The sequence below is a fragment of the Amblyomma mixtum genome, chromosome 1, assembly GCF_055824585.1.
Source record: "Amblyomma mixtum isolate Tamu chromosome 1, ASM5582458v1, whole genome shotgun sequence".
Taxonomy (NCBI): Eukaryota; Metazoa; Arthropoda; class Arachnida; order Ixodida; family Ixodidae; genus Amblyomma; species Amblyomma mixtum.
Window position 1 is genome coordinate 3,729,100 of NC_143012.1, and position 13,002 is coordinate 3,742,101.

The window sequence follows — 13,002 nt, forward strand, 5'->3', positions numbered from 1 at the left end:
ACAACGAAAGCACTGAAAAATAAAGTTTGCTTTTATTCGCGTCGGAACCGTGTAAAATTTTACGAAACGACGAAACTTCCCGGAACGAGCGCCTCTTTTTCCATAGAGCCTAATGGAAATGTACACTCGATAGAAAATGGCAAGTGTCGGCGACGCCACCTGCCGCCTCTCTTTGGCTGAGTTTATCGCGAGTGCCCGTGTGCCTCTCCCAGGAACGTGTTTTAGGAATCCTTCATGAGCAAGAAACTCGCCTGGGGAGCATTACACCTCGAGGCTTAACGCACCGGTAATTAGCGCTTAATTTCTGAAATTCTACGGCCTCCGTTGCTGTGATTTTTTGCGGCATGGAATCAAGGGGACACAACGAAAACACTGAAAAATAACGTTTGCTTTTATTCGCGTCGGAACCGCGTAAAATTTAACGAAACGACGAAACTTCCCGGAACGAGCGCCTCTTTTTCCATAGAGCCTAATGGAAATGTACACTCGATAGAAAATGGCAAGTGTCGGCAACGCCACCTGCCGCCTCTCTTTGGCTGAGTTTATCGCGAGTGCCCGTGTGCCTCTCCCAGGAACGTGTTTTAGGAATCCTTCATGAGCAACAAACTCGCCTCGGGAGCGTTACACCTCGAGGCTTAACGCACCATTAATTAGCGCTTAATTTCTGCCCTTCTGTGGCGTCCTTTGCTGTGATTTTTAGCAACATGGAATCAAGGGGACACCACGAAAACCCTGAAAAATTTAGTTTGCTTTTATTCTCGTCGGAACCGTGTAAAATTTAACGAAACGACGAAACTTCCCGGAACGAGCGCCTCTTTTTCCATAGAGCCTAATGGAAATGTACACTCGATAGAAAATGGCAAGTGTCGGCAACGCCACCTGCCGCCTCTCTTTGGCTGAGTTTATCGCGAGTGCCCGTGTGCCTCTCCCAGGAACGTGTTTTAGGAATCCTTCATGAGCAACAAACTCGCCTCGGGAGCGTTACACCTCGAGGCTTAACGCACCGGTAATTAGCGCTTAATTTCTGCAATTCTGCGGCCTCCGTTGCTGTGATTCTTTGCGGCATGGAATCAAGGGGACACAACGAAAGCACTGAAAAATAAAGTTTGCTTTTATTCGCGTCGGAACCGTGTAAAATTTAACGAAACGACGAAACTTCCCGGAACGAGCGCCTCTTTTTCCATAGAGCCTAATGGAAATGTACACTCGATAGAAAATGGCAAGTGTCGGCAACGCCACCTGCCGCCTCTCTTTGGCTGAGTTTATCGCGAGTGCCCGTGTGCCTCTCCCAGGAACGTGTTTTAGGAATCCTTCATGAGCAACAAAATCGCCTCGGGAGCGTTACACCTCGAGGCTTAACGCACCGGTAATTAGCGCTTAATTTCTGCAATTCTGCGGCCTCCGTTGCTGTGATTCTTTGCGGCATGGAATCAAGGGGACACAACGAAAGCACTGAAAAATAAAGTTTGCTTTTATTCGCGTCGGAACCGTGTAAAATTTAACGAAACGACGAAACTTCCCGGAACGAGCGCCTCTTTTTCCATAGAGCCTAATGGAAATGTACACTCGATAGAAAATGGCAAGTGTCGGCAACGCCACCTGCCGCCTCTCTTTGGCTGAGTTTATCGCGAGTGCCCGTGTGCCTCTCCCAGGAACGTGTTTTAGGAATCCTTCATGAGCAACAAACTCGCCTCGGGAGCGTTACACCTCGAGGCTTAACGCACCGGTAATTAGCGCTTAATTTCTGCAATTCTGCGGCCTCCCTTGCTGTGATTCTTTGCGGCATGGAATCAAGGGGACACAACGAAAGCACTGAAAAATAAAGTTTGCTTTTATTCGCGTCGGAACCGTGTAAAATTTAACGAAACGACGAAACTTCCCGGAACGAGCGCCTCTTTTTCCATAGAGCCTAATGGAAATGTACACTCGATAGAAAATGGCAAATGTCGGCAACGCCACTTGCCGCCTCTCTTTGGCTGAGTTTATCGCGAGTGCCCGTGTGCCTCTCCCAGGAACGTGTTTTAAGAATCCTTCATGAGCAACAAACTCGCCTCGGGAGCGTTACACCTCGAGGCTTAACGCATCGGTAATTAGCGCTTAATTTCTGCAATTCTGCGGCCTCCGTTGCTGTGATTCTTTGTGGCATGGAAACAAGGGGACACAACGAAAGCACTGAAAAATAAAGTTTGCTTTTATTCGCGTCGGAACCGTGTAAAATTTAACGAAACGACGAAACTTCCCGGAACGAGCGCCTCTTTTTCCATAGAGCCTAATGGAAATGTACACTCGATAGAAAATGGCAAGTGTCGGCAACGCCACCTGCCGCCTCTCTTTGGCTGAGTTTATCGCGAGTGCCCGTGTACCTCTCCCAGGAACGTGTTTTAGGAATCCTTCATGAGAACAAACTCGCCTCGGGAGCGTTACACCTCGAGGCTTAACGCACCATTAATTAGCGCTTAATTTCTGCCCTTCTGTGGCGTCATTTGCTGTGATTTTTAGCAGCATGGAATCAAGGGGACACCACGAAGACCCTGAAAAATAAAGTTTGCTTTTATTCGCGTCGGAGCCGTGTAAAATTTAACGAAACGACGAAACTTTCTGGAGCGAGCGCCGATTTTTCCATAGAGCCTAATGGAAATGTACACTCGATAGAAAATGGCAAGTGTCGGCGACGCCACCTGCCGCCTCTCTTTGGCTGAGTTTATCGTGACTGCCCGTGTGCCTCTCCCAGGAACGTGTTTTAGGAATCCTTCATGAGCAAGAAACTCGCCTGGGGAGCATTACACCTCGAGGCTTAACGCACCGGTAATTAGCGCTTAATTTCTGCAATTCTGCGGCCTCCGTCGCTGTGATTTTTTGCGGAATGGAATCAAGGGGACACAACGAAAACACTGAAAAATAACGTTTGCTTTTATTCGCGTCGGAACCGCGTAAAATTTAACGAAACGACGAAACTTCCCGGAACGAGCGCCTCTTTTTCCATAGAGCCTAATGGAAATGTACACTCGATAGAAAATGGCAAGTGTCGGCAACGCCACCTGCCGCCTCTCTTTGGCTGAGTTTATCGCGAGTGCCCGTGTGCCTCTCCCAGGAACGTGTTTTAGGAATCCTTCATGAGCAACAAACTCGCCTCGGGAGCGTTACACCTCGAGGCTTAACGCACCGGTAATTAGCGCTTAATTTCTGCAATTCTGCGGCCTCCGTTGCTGTGATTCTTTGCGGCATGGAATCAAGGGGACACAACGAAAGCACTGAAAAATAAAGTTTGCTTTTATTCGCGTCGGAACCGTGTAAAATTTAACGAAACGACGAAACTTCCCGGAACGAGCGCCTCTTTTTCCATAGAGCCTAATGGAAATGTACACTCGATAGAAAATGGCAAGTGTCGGCAACGCCACCTGCCGCCTCTCTTTGGCTGAGTTTATCGCGAGTGCCCGTGTGCCTCTCCCAGGAACGTGTTTTAGGAATCCTTCATGAGCAACAAACTCGCCTCGGGAGCGTTACACCTCGAGGCTTAACGCACCGGTAATTAGCGCTTAATTTCTGCAATTCTGCGGCCTCCGTTGCTGTGATTCTTTGCGGCATGGAATCAAGGGGACACAACGAAAGCACTGAAAAATAAAGTTTGCTTTTATTCGCGTCGGAACCGTGTAAAATTTAACGAAACGACGAAACTTCCCGGAACGAGCGCCTCTTTTTCCATAGAGCCTAATGGAAATGTACACTCGATAGAAAATGGCAAGTGTCGGCGACGCCACCTGCCGCCTCTCTTTGGCTGAGTTTATCGCGAGTGCCCGTGTGCCTCTCCCAGGAACGTGTTTTAGGAATCCTTCATGAGCAAGAAACTCGCCTGGGGAGCATTACACCTCGAGGCTTAACGCACCGGTAATTAGCGCTTAATTTCTGAAATTCTACGGCCTCCGTTGCTGTGATTTTTTGCGGCATGGAATCAAGGGGACACAACGAAAACACTGAAAAATAACGTTTGCTTTTATTCGCGTCGGAACCGCGTAAAATTTAACGAAACGACGAAACTTCCCGGAACGAGCGCCTCTTTTTCCATAGAGCCTAATGGAAATGTACACTCGATAGAAAATGGCAAGTGTCGGCAACGCCACCTGCCGCCTCTCTTTGGCTGAGTTTATCGCGAGTGCCCGTGTGCCTCTCCCAGGAACGTGTTTTAGGAATCCTTCATGAGCAACAAACTCGCCTCGGGAGCGTTACACCTCGAGGCTTAACGCACCATTAATTAGCGCTTAATTTCTGCCCTTCTGTGGCGTCCTTTGCTGTGATTTTTAGCAACATGGAATCAAGGGGACACCACGAAAACCCTGAAAAATTTAGTTTGCTTTTATTCTCGTCGGAACCGTGTAAAATTTAACGAAACGACGAAACTTCCCGGAACGAGCGCCTCTTTTTCCATAGAGCCTAATGGAAATGTACACTCGATAGAAAATGGCAAGTGTCGGCAACGCCACCTGCCGCCTCTCTTTGGCTGAGTTTATCGCGAGTGCCCGTGTGCCTCTCCCAGGAACGTGTTTTAGGAATCCTTCATGAGCAACAAACTCGCCTCGGGAGCGTTACACCTCGAGGCTTAACGCACCGGTAATTAGCGCTTAATTTCTGCAATTCTGCGGCCTCCGTTGCTGTGATTCTTTGCGGCATGGAATCAAGGGGACACAACGAAAGCACTGAAAAATAAAGTTTGCTTTTATTCGCGTCGGAACCGTGTAAAATTTAACGAAACGACGAAACTTCCCGGAACGAGCGCCTCTTTTTCCATAGAGCCTAATGGAAATGTACACTCGATAGAAAATGGCAAGTGTCGGCAACGCCACCTGCCGCCTCTCTTTGGCTGAGTTTATCGCGAGTGCCCGTGTGCCTCTCCCAGGAACGTGTTTTAGGAATCCTTCATGAGCAACAAAATCGCCTCGGGAGCGTTACACCTCGAGGCTTAACGCACCGGTAATTAGCGCTTAATTTCTGCAATTCTGCGGCCTCCGTTGCTGTGATTCTTTGCGGCATGGAATCAAGGGGACACAACGAAAGCACTGAAAAATAAAGTTTGCTTTTATTCGCGTCGGAACCGTGTAAAATTTAACGAAACGACGAAACTTCCCGGAACGAGCGCCTCTTTTTCCATAGAGCCTAATGGAAATGTACACTCGATAGAAAATGGCAAGTGTCGGCAACGCCACCTGCCGCCTCTCTTTGGCTGAGTTTATCGCGAGTGCCCGTGTGCCTCTCCCAGGAACGTGTTTTAGGAATCCTTCATGAGCAACAAACTCGCCTCGGGAGCGTTACACCTCGAGGCTTAACGCACCGGTAATTAGCGCTTAATTTCTGCAATTCTGCGGCCTCCCTTGCTGTGATTCTTTGCGGCATGGAATCAAGGGGACACAACGAAAGCACTGAAAAATAAAGTTTGCTTTTATTCGCGTCGGAACCGTGTAAAATTTAACGAAACGACGAAACTTCCCGGAACGAGCGCCTCTTTTTCCATAGAGCCTAATGGAAATGTACACTCGATAGAAAATGGCAAGTGTCGGCAACGCCACCTGCCGCCTCTCTTTGGCTGAGTTTATCGCGAGTGCCCGTGTACCTCTCCCAGGAACGTGTTTTAGGAATCCTTCATGAGAACAAACTCGCCTCGGGAGCGTTACACCTCGAGGCTTAACGCACCATTAATTAGCGCTTAATTTCTGCCCTTCTGTGGCGTCATTTGCTGTGATTTTTAGCAGCATGGAATCAAGGGGACACCACGAAGACCCTGAAAAATAAAGTTTGCTTTTATTCGCGTCGGAGCCGTGTAAAATTTAACGAAACGACGAAACTTTCTGGAGCGAGCGCCGATTTTTCCATAGAGCCTAATGGAAATGTACACTCGATAGAAAATGGCAAGTGTCGGCGACGCCACCTGCCGCCTCTCTTTGGCTGAGTTTATCGTGACTGCCCGTGTGCCTCTCCCAGGAACGTGTTTTAGGAATCCTTCATGAGCAAGAAACTCGCCTGGGGAGCATTACACCTCGAGGCTTAACGCACCGGTAATTAGCGCTTAATTTCTGCAATTCTGCGGCCTCCGTCGCTGTGATTTTTTGCGGAATGGAATCAAGGGGACACAACGAAAACACTGAAAAATAACGTTTGCTTTTATTCGCGTCGGAACCGCGTAAAATTTAACGAAACGACGAAACTTCCCGGAACGAGCGCCTCTTTTTCCATAGAGCCTAATGGAAATGTACACTCGATAGAAAATGGCAAGTGTCGGCAACGCCACCTGCCGCCTCTCTTTGGCTGAGTTTATCGCGAGTGCCCGTGTGCCTCTCCCAGGAACGTGTTTTAGGAATCCTTCATGAGCAACAAACTCGCCTCGGGAGCGTTACACCTCGAGGCTTAACGCACCGGTAATTAGCGCTTAATTTCTGCAATTCTGCGGCCTCCGTTGCTGTGATTCTTTGCGGCATGGAATCAAGGGGACACAACGAAAGCACTGAAAAATAAAGTTTGCTTTTATTCGCGTCGGAACCGTGTAAAATTTAACGAAACGACGAAACTTCCCGGAACGAGCGCCTCTTTTTCCATAGAGCCTAATGGAAATGTACACTCGATAGAAAATGGCAAGTGTCGGCAACGCCACCTGCCGCCTCTCTTTGGCTGAGTTTATCGCGAGTGCCCGTGTGCCTCTCCCAGGAACGTGTTTTAGGAATCCTTCATGAGCAACAAACTCGCCTCGGGAGCGTTACACCTCGAGGCTTAACGCACCATTAATTAGCGCTTAATTTCTGCCCTTCTGTGGCGTCCTTTGCTGTGATTTTTAGCAGCATGGAATCAAGGGGACACCACGAAAACCCTGAAAAATAAAGTTTGCTTTTATTCGCGTCGGAACCGTGTAAAATTTAACGAAACGACGAAACTTTCCGGAACGAGCGCCGATTTTTCCATAGAGCCTAATGGAAATGTACACTCGATAGAAAATGGCAAGTGTCGGCGACGCCACCTGCCGCCTCTCTTTGGCTGAGTTTATCGTGAGTGCCCGTGTGCCTCTCCCAGGAACGTGTTTTAGGAATCCTTCATGAGCAAGAAACTCGCCTCGGGAGCGTTACACCTCGAGGCTTAACGCACCGGTAATTAGCGCTTAATTTCTGCAATTCTGCGGCCTCCCTTGCTGTGATTCTTTGCGGCATGGAATCAAGGGGACACAACGAAAGCACTGAAAAATAAAGTTTGCTTTTATTCGCGTCGGAACCGTGTAAAATTTAACGAAACGACGAAACTTCCCGGAACGAGCGCCTCTTTTTCCATAGAGCCTAATGGAAATGTACACTCGATAGAAAATGGCAAGTGTCTGCAACGCCACCTGCCGCCTCTCTTTGGCTGAGTTTATCGCGAGTGCCCGTGTGCCTCTCCCAGGAACGTGTTTTAGGAATCCTTCATGAGCAACAAACTCGCCTCGGGAGCGTTACACCTCGAGGCTTAACGCACCATTAATTAGCGTTTAATTTCTGCCCTTCTGTGGCGTCCTTTGCTGTGATTTTTAGCAGCATGGAATCAAGGGGACACCACGAAAACCCTGAAAAATAAAGTTTGCTTTTATTCGCGTCGGAACCGTGTAAAATTTAACGAAACGACCAATCTTTCCGGAACGAGCGCCGATTTTTCCATAGAGCCTAATGGAAATGTACACTCGATAGAAAATGGCAAGTGTCGGCGACGCCACCTGCCGCCTCTCTTTGGCTTAGTTTATCGCGAGTGCCCGTGTGCCTCTCCCAGGAACGTGTTTTAGGAATCCTTCATGAGCAACAAACTCGCCTCGGGAGTGTTACACCTCGAGGCTTAACGCACCATTAATTAGCGCTTAATTTCTGCCCTTCTGTGGCGTCATTTGCTGTGATTTTTAGCAGCATGGAATCAAGGGGACACCACGAAAACCCTGAAAAATAAAGTTTGCTTTTATTCGCGTCGGAACCGTGTAAAATTTAACGAAACGACGAAACTTTCCGGAACGAGCGCCGATTTTTCCATAGAGCCTAATGGAAATGTACACTCGATAGAAAATGGCAAGTGTCGGCGACGCCACCTGCCGCCTCTCTTTGGCTGAGTTTATCGCGAGTGCCCGTGTGCCTCTCCCAGGAACGTGTTTTAGGAATCCTTCATGAGCAACAAACTCGCCTCGGGAGCGTTACACCTCGAGGCTTAACGCACCATTAATTAGCGCTTAATTTCTGCCCTTCTGTGGCGTCCTTTGCTGTGATTTTTAGCAGCATGGAATCAAGGGGACACCACGAAAACCCTGAAAAATAAAGTTTGCTTTTATTCGCGTCGGAACCGTGTAAAATTTAACGAAACGACGAAACTTTCCGGAACGAGCGCCGATTTTTCCATAGAGCCTAATGGAAATGTACACTCGATAGAAAATGGCAAGTGTCGGCGACGCCACCTGCCGCCTCTCTTTGGCTGAGTTTATCGCGAGTGCCCGTGTGCCTCTCCCAGGAACGTGTTTTAGGAATCCTTCATGAGCAACAAACTCGCCTCGGGAGTGTTACAGCTCGAGGCTTAACGCACCATTAATTAGCGCTTAATTTCTGCCCTTCTGTGGCGTCATTTGCTGTGATTTTTAGCAGCATGGAATCAAGGGGACACCACGAAAACCCTGAAAAATAAAGTTTGCTTTTATTCGCGTCGGAACCGTGTAAAATTTAACGAAACGACAAAACTTTCCGGAACGAGCGCCGATTTTTCCATAGAGCCTAATGGAAATGTACACTCGACAGAAAATGGCAAGTGTCGGCTACGCCACCTGCCGTCTCTCTTTGGCTGAGTTTATAGCGAGTGCCCGTGTGCCTCTACCAGGAACGTGTTTTAGGAATCCTTCATGAGCAACAAACTCGCCTCGGGAGCGTTACACCTCGAGGCTTAACGCACCGGTAATTAGCGCTTAATTTCTGCAATTCTGCGGCCTCCGTTGCTATGATTCTTTGCGGCATGGAATCAAGGGGACACAACGAAAACACTGAAATATAAAGTTTGCTTTTATTCGCGTCGGAACCGTGCAAAATTTAACGAAACGACAAAACTTTCCGGAACGAGCGCCGATTTTTCCATAGAGCCTAATGGAAATGTACACTCGACAGAAAATGGCAAGTGTCGGCTACGCCACCTGCCGCCTCTCTTTGGCTGAGTTTATCGCGAGTGCCCGTGTGCCTCTCCCAGGAACGTGTTTTAGGAATCCTTCATGAGCAACAAACTCGCCTCGGGAGCGTTACACCTCGAGGCTTAACGCACCGGTAATTAGCGTTAATTTCTGCAATTCTGCGGCCTCCGTTGCTGTGATTCTTTGCGGCATGGAATCAAGGGGACACAACGAAAACACTGAAATATAAAGTTTGCTTTTATTCGCGTCGGAACCGCGTAAAATTTAACGAAACGACGAAACTTCCCGGAACGAGCGCCTCTTTTTCCATAGAGCCTAATGGAAATGTACACTCGATAGAAAATGGCAAGTGTCGGCAACGCCACCTGCCGCCTCTCTTTGGCTGAGTTTATCGCGAGTGCCCGTGTGCCTCTCCCAGGAACGCGTTTTAGGAATCCTTCATGAGCAACAAACTCGCCTCGGGAGCGTTACACCTCGAGGCTTAACGCACCGGTAATTAGCGCTTAATTTCTGCAATTCTGCGGCCTCCGTTGCTGTGATTCTTTGCGGCATGGAATCAAGGGGACACAACGAAAACACTGAAAAATAAAGTTTGCTTTTATTCGCGTCGGAACCGTGTAAAATTTAACGAAACGACGAAACTTTCCGGAACGAGCGCCGATTTTTCCATAGAGCCTAATGGAAATGTACACTCGATAGAAAATGGCAAGTGTCGGCGACGCCACCTGCCGCCTCTCTTTGGCTGAGTTTATCGCGAGTGCCCGTGTGCCTCTCCCAGGAACGTGTTTTAGGAATCCTTCATGAGCAACAAACTCGCCTCGGGAGCGTTACACCTCGAGGCTTAACGCACCGGTAATTAGCGCTTAATTTCTGCAATTCTGCGGCCTCCGTTGCTGTGATTTTTTGCGGCATGGAATCAAGGGGACACAACGAAAACACTGAAAAATAACGTTTGCTTTTATTCGCGTCGGAACCGCGTAAAATTTAACGAAACGACGAAACTTCCCGGAACGAGCGCCTCTTTTTCCATAGAGCCTAATGGAAATGTACACTCGATAGAAAATGGCAAGTGTCGGCGACGCCACCTGCCGCCTCTTTGGCTGAGTTTATCGCGAGTGCCCGTGTGCCTCTCCCAGGAACGTGTTTTAGGAATCCTTCATGAGCAACAAACTCGCCTCGGGAGTGTTACACCTCGAGGCTTAACGCACCATTAATTAGCGCTTAATTTCTGCCCTTCTGTGGCGTCATTTGCTGTGATTTTTAGCAGCATGGAATCAAGGGGACACCACGAAAACCCTGAAAAATAAAGTTTGCTTTTATTCGCGTCGCAACCGTGTAAAATTTAACGAAACGACGAAACTTTCCGGAACGAGCGCCGATTTTTCCATAGAGCCTAATGGAAATGTACACTCGATAGAAAATGGCAAGTGTCGGCGACGCCACCTGCCGCCTCTCTTTGGCTGAGTTTATCGCGAGTGCCCGTGTGCCTCTCCCAGGAACGTGTTTTAGGAATCCTTCATGAGCAAGAAACTCGCCTGGGGAGCATTACACCTCGAGGCTTAACGCACCGGTAATTAGCGCTTAATTTCTGCAATTCTGCGGCCTCCGTTGCTGTAATTTTTTGCGGCATGGAATCAAGGGGACATAACGAAAACACTGAAAAATAACGTTTGCTTTTATTCGCGTCGGAACCGCGTAAAATTTAACGAAACGACGAAACTTCCCGGAACGAGCGCCTCTTTTTCCATAGAGCCTAATGGAAATGTACACTCGATAGAAAATGGCAAGTGTCGGCAACGCCACCTGCCGCCTCTCTTTGGCTGAGTTTATCGCGAGTGCCCGTGTGCCTCTCCCACTAACGTGTTTTAGGAATCCTTCCTGAGCAACAAACTCGCCTCGGGAGCGTTACACCTCGAGGCTTAACGCACCGGTAATTAGCGCTTAATTTCTGCAATTCTGCGGCCTCCGTTGCTGTGATTCTGCGGCATGGAATCAAGGGGACACAACGAAAACACTGAAAAATAAAGTTTGCTTTTATTCGCGTCGGAACCGTGTAAAATTTAACGAAACAACGAAACTTCCCGGAACGAGCGCCGATTTTTCCATAGAGCCTAATGGAAATGCACACTCGATAGAAAATGGCAAGTGTCGGCGACGCCACCTGCCGCCTCTCTTTGGCTGAGTTTATAGCGAGTGCCCGTGTGCCTCTACCAGGAACGTGTTTTAGGAATCCTTCGTGAGCAACAAACTCGCCTCGGGAGCGTTACACCTCGAGGTTTAACGCACCGGTAATTAGCGCTTAATTTCTGCAATTCTGCGGCCTCCGTTGATGTGATTCTTTGCGGCATGGAATCAAGGGGACACAACGAAAACACTGAAATATAAAGTTTGCTTCTATTCGCGTCGCAACCGTGTAAAATTTAACGAAACTTCTCGGAATGGGCGCCTCTTCTTCCATAGAGCCTAATGGAAATGTACATTCCATAAAAAATGGCAAGTGTCGGCGACGCCACCTTCCGCCAGTTATTGGCTGAGTGTATCGCGAGAGCCCGCGTGCCTCAACCAGGAACGTGTTTTAGGAATCCTTCATGCGCAAGAAACTCGCCTGGGGAGAAGAACGGCTCGAGGTTTAACACACCGTTAATTAGCGCTTAATTTCTGCATTTCTACGGTCTCCTTTGCTGTGATTAATAGCTGCCTAGTATCAGGGGGAAATGACGAAAACGCTGGCAAATAACGTTTGCTTTTATTCCCGTCGCAACCATGTAAAATTTATTCGAAACAACGCAACTTCCCGGAATCGGCGCCTTTCTTTTACACAGCCTAATGGCAGTGTATACTGTCGATAGCAAATGGCAAGGGTCTGGGACGCCACCGTCCGCCTGGTATTTCCTGAGTGAATTATGATTGCCCGTGTGCCTCTACCGGGAACGTGTTTTTGGAATCCTGTGCAAGAAACTCCTCGACGTTTAGTGGGCGATTTGATTAGCACTTAATTTCTACCTATCTACGGCCTCCTTCGCTGTCACTCTTAACGGTATAGAATCAAGATGAAGTGATGAATACCCTACCAAAGAATTTTGCTTTTATTCTGCTCGCAACTGTGTAAAACTAGCCAAAACGACCAAAGTGCTCGGAATCGGCGATTTTTTTTAACGGGGTCCAATTATGAAATGAACGGCGGCGCAAGAAGGACATTAACAAGAGAGGAGACACCACGTGCGCATGTGGTGTCCCCTCTCTTGTTAGTGTCCTTGTTGCGCCGCCGTTCATTTCATCATGCACCAACTCGCCCCTCAGGCCATTCGTCTGGAGGGGTCCAATTATGGATACGACCTGGCAAGCGTCCTTGACACCACCTGCCGCCTGGTGTTGGCTGACTGAATTACGAATGCACAAGTGCCTCTACCAGAAGCATTTTTAGGAATCCTTCAAGTGCATGTAACTCGCCTCGACGCTTAGCGGGCAATTTCATTAGCGCTTCATTTCTACCTATTTACGGCCTCCTTCGCTGCGACACTAATCGGTATAGGATACAGGCGATGTGACGAAAATCCTGGCTAAAAAAGTTACCTTTTATGTTGGTCGCAAATGTTTAAAATTAGGCGAAGTGGCGAAACTTCTCATGATTGAGATCTCGTTTCCATGCAGTAAAGGGTGCTTGCTGATGCCTTGCGCTTCTGGATGGCTGAGTTGTCTCAATGGCTATGTGCACTCTCCGATTAGAAGCATTATTGAGTTCGGTGAGGTGATTGCTGTGAATTGATATCTTTACGCGCAAATCTGCTGGTGTTTAGAAATAATTTTCAGTTACATAAGCCAGTACAGACTGTCAGCACTTTGTAAATATT

At 48.3% G+C, this 13,002-nt stretch overlaps 1 protein-coding gene across 1 annotated transcript in view; it reads right to left on the reverse strand.

The window, feature by feature from the left end:
- Positions 1 to 13,002, reverse strand: part of Snp (Snipper) — a 302,062-nt gene that overhangs the window by 269,995 nt on the left and 19,065 nt on the right. The window lies entirely within an intron of this gene.